Here is a 14,308-nt window from a genome sequence, read left to right on the forward strand (position 1 = left end):
GCTGGTGGGGAAGGGAAAAAAATCAGGGGATTGGGTGGGGAAATGGACCCGATTTAGAAGGACCAGCTCCTGCCGGGCAGGCAGCACTTCTGTGGCTGCATCTGGGACTTGTGATGCGTCAGGCTCCATTAAGGCAGGCATCACTGTCCATGGAGGTCTAACCTGGCAGGCAGGTGCTGTAGCAGAAAATGATATGGTAGAAAATACCCAGAGCCAGATGGCTACTGATGTGCTGGAGGGTCTGCTGGTTCACACTGAGACTCCTTCAGACATTTGGAACTACAGAGACTAGGATCCCAAGCTTGGGGAAGCTAGGAAGGTGTTGGGAGAATTGGCATTCTGAGCAAGTAACCTAGGCCATAGTCCAGGCTAACTTAATAAGTCAAGGAGGACTATATTATCCTTGAGACCTTGCCTAGGGATACTGCTGTAGACTGGGACTGGGATTAACTACTAGGCCAATGATCATGGGAATAACCTCAAAATCCTTTTCAACACAGTTCTCTAAGGAATCACAGAGAGTCAGGACAGATAGCATTCAAGATGTCATGGGTGACCTCAGGGATTTTAACCACTTTTACCTTTTCCAGAACTCAGCTCAAATGTCCTTTCCTCTGAAAAGCCTTCCTAAACCCTCACATGTGGGTACTTTTTAATGTACTTGGTTCTCCTTCTTTTAGCTATTTAGCCTTCTGCAGAACCAACATTTGTTTATTGGCTTTTCTCGTCTCTCAGTGGAGCTCACTGTGGGCAATGGGAGAATCCTTCTCAAATTTGTCTGCCCAGTCTTTCATGGGAAGATATCATTTCTATTTTTGTTAGATAACTTGGCCAAGTTCTCATCACAAAAAGTGGTAGAGATGGATTCGCATTCAAATCAGTCTTTGTTTAAACCCTCTGCTCTTTTCATTAAACCCTGCACTCAATGGTGTGCCCTTCAGCACATTGGCACCGGCTTAGGTAGAAGGAGAACAAGGCTTCATTTGTGAGCATTCACAGACATATAAGGAATTTCATGACTGCTCTGAAAGTGGCGTCCCTGGCTCCACCCTCAGAAACTTCCATTTTCTGTGGCGCATTATATAAACTGAGATCAAACTAGTCTTGATGAATCTGACTTTTGACAACCATCCTAACACTATTGCCTTTATTCAGCTGCAGCTGAACTATTTCTGTCTAACTTGGCTGCCTAACCCACAAACTTTTTCAAATCAGATGTCTTTATGCCTAGTGAAACTGAGAGAATTATTTTATAATCACACTCGCTGGAAAAAAAATAGTCAATGGAAATTGTTAATAAAAAATGTGGTAAAAATACAATTTTAAGTCACGAATTGGAAAACATGCAGCAAAATCTTTATCCACTAGACTACTCAGTATTCTGCGACCATCTGTGGAAATTTATAGGTATTAAATTAGATACAGGCTGGTTTTTCTGTTTGTAGAACATAACAGAAACCGAATTGAAAACCACACAGTAACATTATAAAACCAAATGTGGTGTTTATTCCCTTCAAGGTCAAAATGCATGTGCAAGTATAAAGAAAACTACTTGCTTTGTCCTTGAATAAAAAAACAAAACCCTGTTAATATTTTTATTAAATACTAGAGGCCGGGTGCACAAAATTCATGCACTTGGGGGGAAGGGGTCCCCTCAGCCTGGGAGCCCTTGGGGGATGTCTGACTGACAGCTTAGACCTGGTCCCTCAGTGGCACATCCTTAGTGCTGACACGGAGGCGGGAGAGGCCTCACCAGCCTGTGAGCCTGGCTTCTGGTTGAGCAGTGCTCCCCCCATAGGAGCACACTGACCACCAGGGGGGCAGCTCCTGCATTGGGCATCTGCCCCCTGGTGGTCAGTGTGCATCATAGTGACTGGTCATTCCACCGTTCAGTTGATTTGCATATTAGCCTTTTATTATATAGGATTGCAAATTTCTAAGAGACAGATAGTGAAGAAAGTAATTGTACTCACTCACTCCAAGAATCTAAATTGTACTCAAAAGTGATGATAATAGAGACAATTGTGTAATGTGTACAGGGTTCATCTTTCTTTGCTTATATGCTATTGTTTGAATGTTTTCCTGTGCATAGATTTATAAGTCTATGTTCAGTTCCTTAAAAATATTGATCCCTGCCTTTTCCACAGACTAGCAAATGGTGCATAAAAATTGCTTCCTTTGGCACAAAGGCATATCAATATATCCTGGCGGGAGGGCAAGATTCTAGCCAAGATGACACCTGAGGTTTGTGGGGTGAGGAACCAGGTCTGAACTTTGGATCCTTGTCCCAGAGGAAACTTCTGTAGAGCTCAGAAAGTGAATAGTCAAAGGCAAGAGGACTAGTAATCCTCATTCAGGAGAGCCGGTTCTGCCCTGGGCTCTGCCCTAGCAGGTTTGCAGTTGCCTGAAGCCATTTCTGGTTTAGACACTGTTTTATGGTCACTGGGTCTCTTTGCTGATCGCTCCAGGCCAGGCTGACCTCCTGGACTCATTTCTATGCTGTCTTGTAAAGATGTAATTTGCTATTGTTTAACCATCATAATTAAGTTCTCATGCATTGCTATTACTGTCTCCCCAGTACCGACTAGATCCTGTGAGGGACTTCTTTTGCTTTCTAGAAGCAGTGTGGGATAGTGGTTAAAGCATGACATCTGCAGCAAGGGGACTGAGTCATCCTATGTCTCTGTTTCCTCATCTGTAGAATGAGGTTGCAGGTTAACTGAGCTAGTGTATATAAAGTGCTTTGAATGGCCTGGCATGGGGTAAACACTGCATTTGGTTGCTATATATATCTATTAAGTACTGTATTTACTACAGAATATTTTTATACTTTTATTATTTCTTTGTGAGCCCTCATACAGACCCTTGATACAGTGCTACCTTTTTTTTTCTGCTTACCTTCCTTTTTTCACCTTTTTTTATTTTCATTTCTTCTTCAGCAATTCTTCATTAGGTAAATAGGACTTTTGTGATAAGATAAACACAGGCTAAAATAAACTATATGTTGAGCAAGTTGCATTTTGGCTAATTATGAGTGTAATCCTGGACATACATAAATTGCAATGGTTAGGGATTTGTATATTGTTAATGGGTTTCTCACTGGTGGTGTTAGGGTCTTGAAAACATATTCTTTTCACTCTGCCAATTTTTTTCCTACTGTAACCACGTAGGCACTACTGAGCAGGCAGGCATAGAGTAAGTTTCCAATGACTATCTCTGATAGAAAAAGTTCCTTAGAAAACATGAAAATAGGGGCTAAAAACACCATTGAATGAACTTAAGATCAATATAAGGAGCAAACCTCAAAGGGTTATAGAGTATTTACTTACTAGATACGAACCCACAGCCCACTCCTCAGGAAATGATATAAGAATAAGCTGTATTCTGAATTCTGCGTATTTTTCAGAGTAAATCTCATCTATAGAATTCCATCAATAACGTCCCTCAAGCAGCTGGAAGCAGACCTGGCCTGTGGCCTATTCCAGACGAGGAGTTAGGTAGAGGGGAGTGGGCAGAAATTCACATGCCTCCTTGGTGAATGATTTAGGGAGGAGGATATGTCACTCATAGGACAACCTAGGGCTGTGTCTATGTGTTCACCAATTAAAACCAAGGGTCCTTATGACTTCGATGAAATAAGTTTTAAATCCTAGCTCTAGAAATTGTATGTCTCTCTGTGGATACCCCTCAGAGACCTAGCCTTTTCCCTGAGCCCTAAAGTGGGACTCCTTCCCATTACCCTTGCCCCCTCCAACTTCCCCACTCCCCATCCCAGGAAACTGACAGAGGGACGATGGAAAAGCTGTCCTCAAGACCTGAAGAAATGATTCGTCACCCTTACCTCACTTCCAAAGAATCAGCTCCCAGCACCACCCCAAACCCCTAACCCACCGTGTCTTGTGATCTTACCTTATATGATCTGTTAGGGCTTTTGAGCATTTAACCTCCTCTTCTCCTGGATGATGCCATTAATAATAAAAGAGTCACTATTTCTCTACTGCAATTCTCCGTGTTTGGTGTTGGCTCTGCTAGTGCCGGGTTGGACAAACTCTTTCTGTTCTGTAACACAAACTTTGGTTTCAGATATTCAGTCATTTTATTAAGAAGAGGATTATTCAAATAGATCTGTTCCACATTTTGATGTTAAACTCCTTCACTTCTTTTCGGGTGATAAAGGCTTGGGTATAGTGCTTATTTTTAAAGCAAGTCTTAAAACTGCTAAATTGGTAACAAAATTGGTTCAAAGGAGAAACTGGAAAGGTAATAGAGCCTAGTGAGGAAATACTGCTGGATAACAAAGAGTGGAGTCCTAGACCCATCAGTAATTAGTGGCCAGTTTCATTCCAGTCATTTAACCTCTGGGCCTGAATTTTCTCAATACCTTGCATTTGAGGAACACCTTTCTATTTTAAAAGCATTTTCATGCATATTGCTGAAAGGCAGTAATAAAGGAATTGGTAGCTCCTTTGACCATCATAACTGCCATAAGAAGTTGGTAGTGCCAGGTTGGTCATGATTTATAGACAAGAAGGTCAAGGTTTAGGGATGTTAATTAACTTATTTAGAAACTAAGAATCCCAGACCTTTTTATAGGATGCTTTTAATTGTTCAATGTCTTCTCAGCTTTATTATTGTGGTACTATTTCTATGACATATTTGATAAAGAACATAAATGTTAATATGATTATTGTCCTATAAGTTTTAAAACAAGCAGGTAAAATGTATTCAACACAGGCTGTATTCCTAGTTCCTTCTTTTAAAAAATTTTTTTTTTATTGATTTCAGAGAGGAAGGGAGAGGGAGAAAGAGATAGAAACATCAATGATGAGAGAGAATCATTGATCGGCTGCCTCCTGCACACTCCCACTGGGGATCGAGCCACAACCTGGGCAATGTGCCCTTGACTAGAATCAAACCCGGGACCTTTCAGTTCACAGGCCGATGCTCTATCCACTGAGCCAAACTGGCTAGGGCCCTAGTTCCTTCTTGTAGAATGTTAATTTTTATTATTGAATGAAAGGAAAGTCATGTGATTTTTGAATAGATGCTCTTCTCTCCTCCCCTCTCTCCAACCCCCAAACCTCAGAGTTTTGCTTTCTGGAAAGAACTCAACACATAAGCTCCACAACAAATTAGATTCAAGACCGCACACTTGGAACAGTCAGAATGGGGTTGGTGAGGTGTGCTAATCAAGGAAGGAAAGGAGCACAATTCATTTCTGAATTGGTTATCAAATTCTTCTTGTAAGTGACACGACTGAAACTGCCAATTGGCTTTACAACCTGCTGAGTCCATATTTCTACATCTGTGAAAACTCAGCAAATGAGCCCTTCTCAGCAAAGCAAGAGGGTTTCGACAACCAGAAATTTGATGAGGTGTCGTACCCTGTGGCCAACCATTTCTCAAGAGACCTCTTTCTGTTTCACCTATTGAATTCCTTTGTGATTGACAGGCAGCTTCACTCATTACTCAGTTTTTCCTTTGTGTTATCTCCTTAGCAAATCTGGTCACCACAGTATTTTTTTAAGAGAGAAACACCGTCACGTTATTATGATGGAATCATTCAACACAAGAGCTTGGAGGGGGCTCAAGAAATCATAGCTAAAGTCCCTTCTCCCAAGAGTAGTCATTCAGTTTTCCCATCTTGAACCCTTATCAGGTAGACTCAACAACCCTTCTCTTTATTACTGTTAAAATATTCCATCAGGAAGTGGTCTCTAATTTCTTTCCATACTGCCATTCAAAATCTTTGACTCCTTTACTACAGACTGATGCCTTGAATGCAAAGATATTATATTAAAAATTATGATAACAAAACTATTTCTTTTCTTTTGCTGGAGGGTTTGTTTTGCCATTTTTATCATTATAAGATGAGCAGAAGCATCATTCTGTCTTCTGTAAGGGCAGAGGCATCAGATGAAGGTATATCAATGTTAGAGCAATAAGGACTAGAATCTTGTCCACATAGACTCAATCTTGGAATAGTCTTCTATTCTTTTTGTAACTACACCTTCTATAAAGATGTTCTGAGGAGTATGATTGTTTAATATTTGTGTAGGGGGGGGAGAAGAAAAAATGGTATCTGCTTATTTTTTTCCTTCTAAGCATTTTCCTTCCTTCCAGACATTATAATTCTGTTTCTAATAAGAGAATAGCTACAGCTACATGAATAAACACATTGTCCATCTGAGGGAACTCCATTCAGACTGTTGAAAACATAGCCAAGTTAAACAATAGGTATATAGAACCAGTTGAGTGGCATTTTGCCACTTAATAAATTACAAGAAACAGATGTAAGTTTTTTAAAGGACACATACCCTGAACTTGGCCCATTTGTCAAGAATTAGCAAAATGACTTCAAATTCATAATTTAGAGAAAAGCCTCTAATTCATTTGTCTATACATACGCATTTGACAGCCCCATCGTGTGATCTGATGGCTTTTCTCATTCAAAGACCCTCTTATTATTGGAGATCCTTAATGCTTTTGCTGGGCTGGGGTTGGGAAAGTGGGGAATTTATTTAGCATCCACTTATTGTCAGCATATTAAGCCATAATATCATTCTATACACATGGAATTTACTATCCATTAACAACCACTTTGAAGTGGGAATTATAGCCTCCCTGCCATAGAAATCTACTGCTGTTATAACTCTTGGTAGTCTGTTTGGCTCCAAGTCCTAGTTTAAGAGAAGAGGGCAACAAGAGAAGAGGAGACAAACACTGGCCACTTGTGTTGAGATGCAGCCATGCTTTGAGAGTCTCTGGGATAGCTTCTACCAGTAAAGGCCCACCTGAAAAATCTTTGTTAGCCACCTCCTCACTGATTATGCATGTAGTTGAAGAGCCCTGAATTGTCTCTGTCCAGTTGCAGAGTCAGCATTTTCTATTGTTGCTCGTTGGTTGACAAAGAGCTCTTTCTCAGACTGAGAATAGAGGGATGGCTTCTGGGTCAATGGGGCTAAGCTTAGATTCAATTGTGACACCTATGAATTTCTTATTGACTGTTTGATAAAGAAACACTAAGTGACTCATGACTGGCATGGCTCAGTGATTGAGCTTCGACCTATGAACCAGGAGATCACAGTTTGATTCCTGGTAGGTCATATGCCTGGGTTGCAGGCTCGATTCCTAGTGTGGGGTGTGCAGGCGACAACTGATCAATGTTTCTCTCTCATCATTGATGTGTCTCCCTCTCTCTCCCTCTCCCTTCATCTCTGGAATCAATAAAAATATATTTTAAAAAAATAAAAAGAAACAGGGTGGGTGATCACAAGCCCTGTCCAAGGAACTTCCTGGAAAATGATGGTGGCCTCACCACACTAAGACAAATCCCTGACGAAGAACATGTAATTAACGTACAGGTTCTGAAATAGTCATGATATAGCTATTGAAAATGGCATTTCTGTAATGTTGGCAAGTGGTATCTTTGTATCTGAGTGTGTTTAAGAAAAATCTTTCAGAGTCTTTAGGGATAATAATTACAAATATTTAGTGTAGCTCTGCACCAAAACCTGTTTTCAACCTTTGAAATTGAATTATTTAGTTTATCTTTATAAGATGAAGCAGAAACTTGTAATATCAGATTGGGAGTTGTGGTGGACATCACACGTAAAGAGTTGTGTGACTGTGTTGGGCATCAGAGCAGGACAACTAATTTCCAATGACCTAACTAAGCTGTGGAAGAGCATCTAGGCAAGGTATGCTGACAGCATTCCTATTCTTATCCCATAACCAATCTTCAGGTTTCTGACTTGTTAGAAATTCTTAGGTCTGTGGCTCCTCCTTTTTGAGTTGCCCCTTTGAAACTTAGACAGGAGGTTCTTGTTAGCCATTTAGTACCCGTGGAGTCCTTTGCATTCTACTAGAAGTGGAGAGTAAACATTGATCTCTCTCCTTCATTCTTTTTACTTTGGGTTTAATGTATACAGCAACCAGTAAAATCATCTGTCCAGTGAGCTAAATATAGCTAGGGTTTGAAACTTTAGTAAGGAAAGCATTCTCATCAGGCATTGGGATTCACATGGAAATAAGACCCAGTATCAAAACCCTGACATTTGTGATTGAGGATGGAAATCATATCCCTTCCCTGTTTTCTTGCTTACACTTTAAATTCCAAGCCCTAATAAAAGCAATATTTGTCAAGAGAAAGGAAGCAGCAAAACAGGATTCGTGGGTGGTGAGTTATTACTTTGAAGTAGTGACTGTTACAAATCTGAAATCTGAAAAATCATGTCACTTTCAGACGAGAAGAGATGTAGAAGCTCTTGTTTGAAGTGTATCTTGGCCAGGAGGAGAGAGACCTCTGCAGCCACAGACAGAATCCAGGATGGCTGCCACTCAGAGGGCATCTGAGCCTTCACTGGGGTTTATTGGTTATTATTCAGCTATTTCCCAATACAATACCTCCCCTTCCTAATTTTCTAAAGGAAGAGACCTGGGAATAATTTTAGCAACATGAACTATAATGTTAAAAATAATGAGGACCTAGGGCTGTTGAAAAAGCTATTTTCAATTTCAGATAACACCCGGTCATGCCTGGTTCCAGCACAGCTGCCAAAGGTAGACTTCTCACTTCAAAACGTAGCATCCCAGATTTCACAGTGGCCCTAGAGCTTCAAAACTGTTAATGCCCTTACAGTCCTTGTGAAACCACATATAGTAGCTGTCTGCCGTCCAGGGCTAGTTCTCTGGTGAAAATGATGGTATTTTTGCAGGCTAGATTTTAGGAGTAATCTGAGGAAATGAATCTGGAAAAAGCTATTATTAAGGGTCCACTCTTAGCTCACATTTTACTGATTCAAATAGTTTTCTATCTTTTCCTGTTTAAACTAGCACAATAAAATAAAGGAGTCATTACAGTGCTTCAGTAAGTGTGCTGGTCTTTTCAGCCAGCAAGCAATACTCATCGAGGCTGCTGTACACCATGCATTATTCTACGTGCTTCAAGGACACCTGGCTTGCAAGGAATACTGAATGAACAATCATTGGATCCCCCAGGAGTTCGAAGAGTAGATTCCAACTGGATTTGCTTGTGCAAGACAAAGCAATACAATACCCTATGATGTAGGGCAAGTATGAATTTAAGAAAGGGATCTTTATATTTCAGTTTATGGTCACAGCTCAATTTCAAGTTTTAATTTCTGACTGTACACTTCATTTTGCTAGGCTAGTGGAAAGAAACTTTAACCTCAGCCCTTTTGGGGGTTTCCCCATCTCTCCCCAGGATTGTGTCACACTTCTGGATCTTGTGCAATGTTAAGAGGACTGGGGTAGGTTGTCATTAGGTCCTCTCACACCTGCCCAGTTCCATTGTTGCTGTCTTCTTCACCCTTCAGGAATAGTGACTCCCACCCACTCAGTTTGGGGCTGGGGTATTTTGAGTGAGGCTGTCTCTAGTCTCTTTGTACAGCCTACAGTCATTCCTTTTTTTCTCTGAGGTCTTTTTGCCTTTCAGGTGGCTGCACCCAGGGGTGAAGTAGAGGTACCCCCTGCTTCCTGACCTACTTTCTCTCCCCCTTAACCCTGGGTAAGTCTCTTTAGGGGCTGAGGAGCAGTCTTCTATGTTCGGATTTCTTTGAGAGACTTCCTTACCTCGAGGATTTTAGTTAAACAAAAGGCAGAAAGACTAATGGGAGTAGTTCTGCCTTTTCCTCTGGCACACTCTTTCCCTGAGGCAAAGAAGAACAAGTTATGGGAACCTGCAAAGGAGGTAGAGAGAAGTGAGAGGGAAAATAAACTATTATATTAAAACTAGAGGCCCAGTGCACAAAATTCATGCATGGGGGGGTGTGTCCCTCAGCCCAGCCTGCACCCTCTCCAATCTGGGACCCTTCAAGGGATGTCCGGCCACCAGGATCAGGCCTAAATGGGCAGTCGGACATCCCTCTCACAATCCAGGACTGCTGGCTCCCAACTGCTCGCCTGCTTGCCTTCCTGATTGCACCTAACTGCTTCTGCCTGCCAGCCTGATCACCCCCTAACCACTCCCCTGCCAGCCTGATTGATGCCTAACTGCTCCCCTGCCAGCCTGATTGCCCCTAATTGCCCTCCCCTGCAGGCCTGGTCACCCCTAACTGCCCTCCCCTGCAGGCCTGGTCACCCCTAACTGCCCTCCCCTGCAGGCCTGGGTCCTCCCCAACTGCCCTCCTCTGCCGACCCAGTCACCCTCAACTTCCCTCCTCTGCCAGCCTGGTCACCCCTAACTGCCCTTCCCTGCAGGCTTGATCACCCCAACTGCCCTCCCTTGCAGGCCTGATCCCTCCCAACTGCCCTCCCCTGCTGGCCATCTTGTGGTGGCCATCTTGTGTTCACATGGGGGCAGTCATCTTGTGTGTTGGAGTGATGGTCAATTTGCATACTACTCTTTTATTATATAGGATAGAGGCCTGTTGCATAGGTGGGGGATGGCTGGTTTGCCCTGAAGGATGTCCCGGATCAGGGTGGGGGTTCCCTTGGGACATGGAGTGGCCTGGGCGAGGGGCCTATGGTGGTTTGCAGGCTGGCCATGCCCCCCGGCAACCCAAGCGGAGGCCCTGGTATCTGGGATTTATTTATCTTCTATAATTGAAACTTTGTAGCCTTGAGCAGAGGCCAGGGCAGGCCAGGCTGGACGGGAAGCTTGGCTTCCTCCATCACTGGGGGCAACACAAGCCTCCTGCTCTCTCCAGCTCCATGGCTGCCATCATTTTTATTGGGATTTATTTATCTTCTATAATTGAAACTTTGTAGCCTTGAGCGGAGGCCAGGGCCAGCCAGGGAAAGAAGCTTGGCTTCCTCCATTGCCGAGGAAACCCAAGCCTCCTCCTAGCTCTGTGGCCGCAGCCATCTTGCTTGGGTTAGTTTGCATACTCACTCCTGATTGGATGGTGGGCGTGGCTTGTGGGCGTAGCAGAGGTACGGTTAATTTGCAGGTTTCTCTTTTATTAGTGTAGATATTAGCCTTTAACAACCCTGTGGAAGTGAATGTACATGCTCGTCAAAAAGCCTGCACAGGGAGGGGCAAAGGGGACTCAGAGGAAAGGAGAATCCAACTCAAACAGAACTGAGAGGATCTCTGGTGTGTTCAGACATAGCTTTCTCAGTGTATCCTCAGTGGTGCTTTTAAAAGTTGGATGGCATAAAATGGGCAGCTCTTAAAAATGACTGGTGCAGCCACTGTGGAAGATAGTATGGAATTTCCTCTAAAATTAAAAATGGAACTGCCCTTTGATCCGCTAATCCCACTTCTGGGAATATATCCTAAGAAACCTGAAACATTTATCAGAAAGAATATATGCACCCCTCTGATCATAACAGCATTATTTACAATAGCTAAGATCTGGAAACAGTCCAAGTGCCCATCAGTAGATGAGTGGATAAAAAGTTGTGGTACATTTATACAATGGAATATTACACAGTTGTAAAAATGAAGGAGCTCTTACCCTTTTGAGTCAGCATGGATGGACCTGGAGACTATTATGCTAGGCAAAATAAGCCAGTTAGAGAAAGACAAATATCACATGATCTCACTTACATGTGAAAACTTATGAGCAAAATAAACCGATGCACAAAATAGGTCCACCGCATGGATGCATGTAACAGAATGAGAGATCTCAGAGGGGAGGAGCAGGTGTGGGAAGAGATTAACCAAACAATGTCTATCTGTATATACATAGTCCATAGTGGGGAATAGTGGGGAAGGCTGGGGTGGGGTGGGCCTGGGTGGAGAGGGGCAACTGTGGGGAAAATGGGGAACATTTGAGCAATGATCAAATGGCCTGTGGGGCAATTGGAATATAGGATACATTTACGGGGGGCGGGTGGGGGGGGGGGGAGGTGAGTTAAGTAGAAGGAAGAGAGAGAAAATTTCATTAAAATTATATCTCCTTTTACTTTATGAAAGATAGAACCACTGAATCATACAATATTAGTACAAAAAAGATTGTTGAAGAGCCTATAGTTTCATCATTTAATTTTTTGAAGTATGCAAAGGTCATAGCATTTACCCAAGTTGTCTAGTCCATGGCAAAAATGGAACTAAATCTTTGGGTCCTTTTCCTTCTGTTTTTGTGCTCCCTAGGACATTCTTGTATATTGTAAAGGTATTTAACAATTAACTTACAATTTTAAGGATAAGAACAAACTGAAAAAGAACATTATCAATGTCAATACAATACTATTTTCACAGGTTTCAATATAAAACCCTTTGTCAATATAACTGTTCCTTGGAGTTTATTTCCAGGAACTGAAGATGTCATCTAAGGACTTGGATTTCATGCGGTGAATCACCACTGTGTTCTCAGACTCGGAAGCCCAGGCCAGCTGCGTGGCCAGATGGCCTGGTGGCCCCACTGGGGCTATCTTGTTGGCCTGAGAACTAGAGCAGAGCAGAGAGAGAAAGAAATTATGGCCAGTGGCTGCTGCAACCCCAGCTGTTGATCCGATTCCAGACATGAGCACGATAATGATTTGGCTGCCAAAAATATAACACATGTTCTAGCCAGAGGGAGAACTCTCAAGCATCTGATGATTTGCTTCAATAAGTGTGCGTTGTCTCATGAGCCATCAGAAAATGGGTGAAGCTCAATTTACTTCTTTTCTCCAGTATTATTTGAAGGGACACATTTTGTGATTTTGTTATGACTTTCTTATTCAAAGTATGGTCATGGACCAGCATTCTCAGTGTCACTTGGAGCAGGTTAGAAATGCAGAGTCTCGGGCTGCACCCCAAACCCAGTGACTCAGATTCTGCATTTTCACCAAGATGCCAGGTGATTCACATGCACCTTAGGACTGAGAAGCATGGTAAAAGGTAAACAAAATCAGGCTGCATTACTGGGTCAGTGGGATTAGAGAGCAAATTTGGTGGGGGGTGGGGGCAGCAGAGGGGCATGTGAGGACAACCAGACTGAGATAGGAGACCTGGTTTAGACCCATTTCTGCCACTTCCCCTCAGGAGTATAACCCTCGGGAAATCACTCCCTGTCTTTAGGCATTGATCTCTTCATCTTTAAAATGGGAGCATAACAGCTGACTTGCTTACCTCAGGATTGGGTTAGGATCGAATGAGAGCGTCAAGAAAATGATCTGTAAAGTACAATGCGCTTTTCAAAAGCAAGATAATGAAAATGGTTGTAGTTGTTCCAATCTACCTAAAATGGAATTTGGGCTTTTTTTGACATTTGAGAAATGAGTCATAGTACTAATCTAAGTCAATTATGAAGAACATGTACGTGACAGGCAAGAGCAGCCCATGAATCAAGGAAATATCTCCTCTGAGGCACTTTCCTCAGAGATGAACAAAGAATTCTGACTCATAAAAATGGATTCAATGAGGCACTGTTCAGGAGTTAGCAGTGGTTCTCAGCCTGAGCTGTTCATTACAGCCACCTGGGGGATCTTTCAAAAACTTTGTTGCTTGGGTTCCAACTCAGACCAACTGGAATCAGAACCACAAGGGCTGGGACATAGGCACTAGTTTGTAAAAGCTCCCCAGCTGATTCTAATGTGTAGCCAGGGTTGAGAACCACAGATTAAGTGCTCAATCAGAACATGTTCTTATGTACAACTGAACCTTTATTGTCATAAGTTGAATTATTTAGAACCACATCTAAAAAATTTTAAAATTTATATTCCTTCTATGGAATAAAGCTGGAAGGGTAATGCTTCTGTGTTTCCTCCTCATGTTCCCAGACTCCTTCTTAAAGTAACTCATTTAAAAACGTGGGCTTGGATTTCGAAAAGCTAAAGGTGATGCTGCTGTTGCTGTTTCAGACACCACACTTTGAGAACCCAGCTCAGCAAAATAGGCATTGTCATCCCCACTTTATAGTCACAGAACTGGAGACTAAGAAGGTTTCAGGATGTGCCTGAGGTTTCACACAGAGAATCAGATCCAACCCAGGTTTATCCATACTCAAGTCCAAGACCTATTCCCACACAGATATGGGGAAAGGGGAAGGACAAGGAAAGTGAAGAAACCTACTTTGAAATGACTGGTTTCTTGTCCAGAAAAGAAATAAAGGAAAGAACAAGCGCTGGATTCAGAGTCAGAAGCTTTGCTCGAGGGCCCTCATGCTAGCCCTGAGCTTTGGGTTCCCCATCCATAAAAGGTTATAGTAATGATCAAATATATGTGAGATGGGAAAGTGTTTTTGGAATATCCAAAGCATTCCACAAATGTGAGAAATGAAATAAATTTGTAATGAACGAAATAAATGAAAAGGTCAAGATCTTGCTTGATAGAAAAAAAATATTAAAATGTGGATTTGGAGAAGCAAAGAAAAAGATAATTTCGTTTTTCAGCACCAGAAATGTTGAACATAAG

Source organism: Cnephaeus nilssonii (assembly GCF_951640355.1).
Source record: "Cnephaeus nilssonii genome assembly, chromosome: 10".
Lineage (NCBI taxonomy): Eukaryota > Metazoa > Chordata > Mammalia > Chiroptera > Vespertilionidae > Cnephaeus > Cnephaeus nilssonii.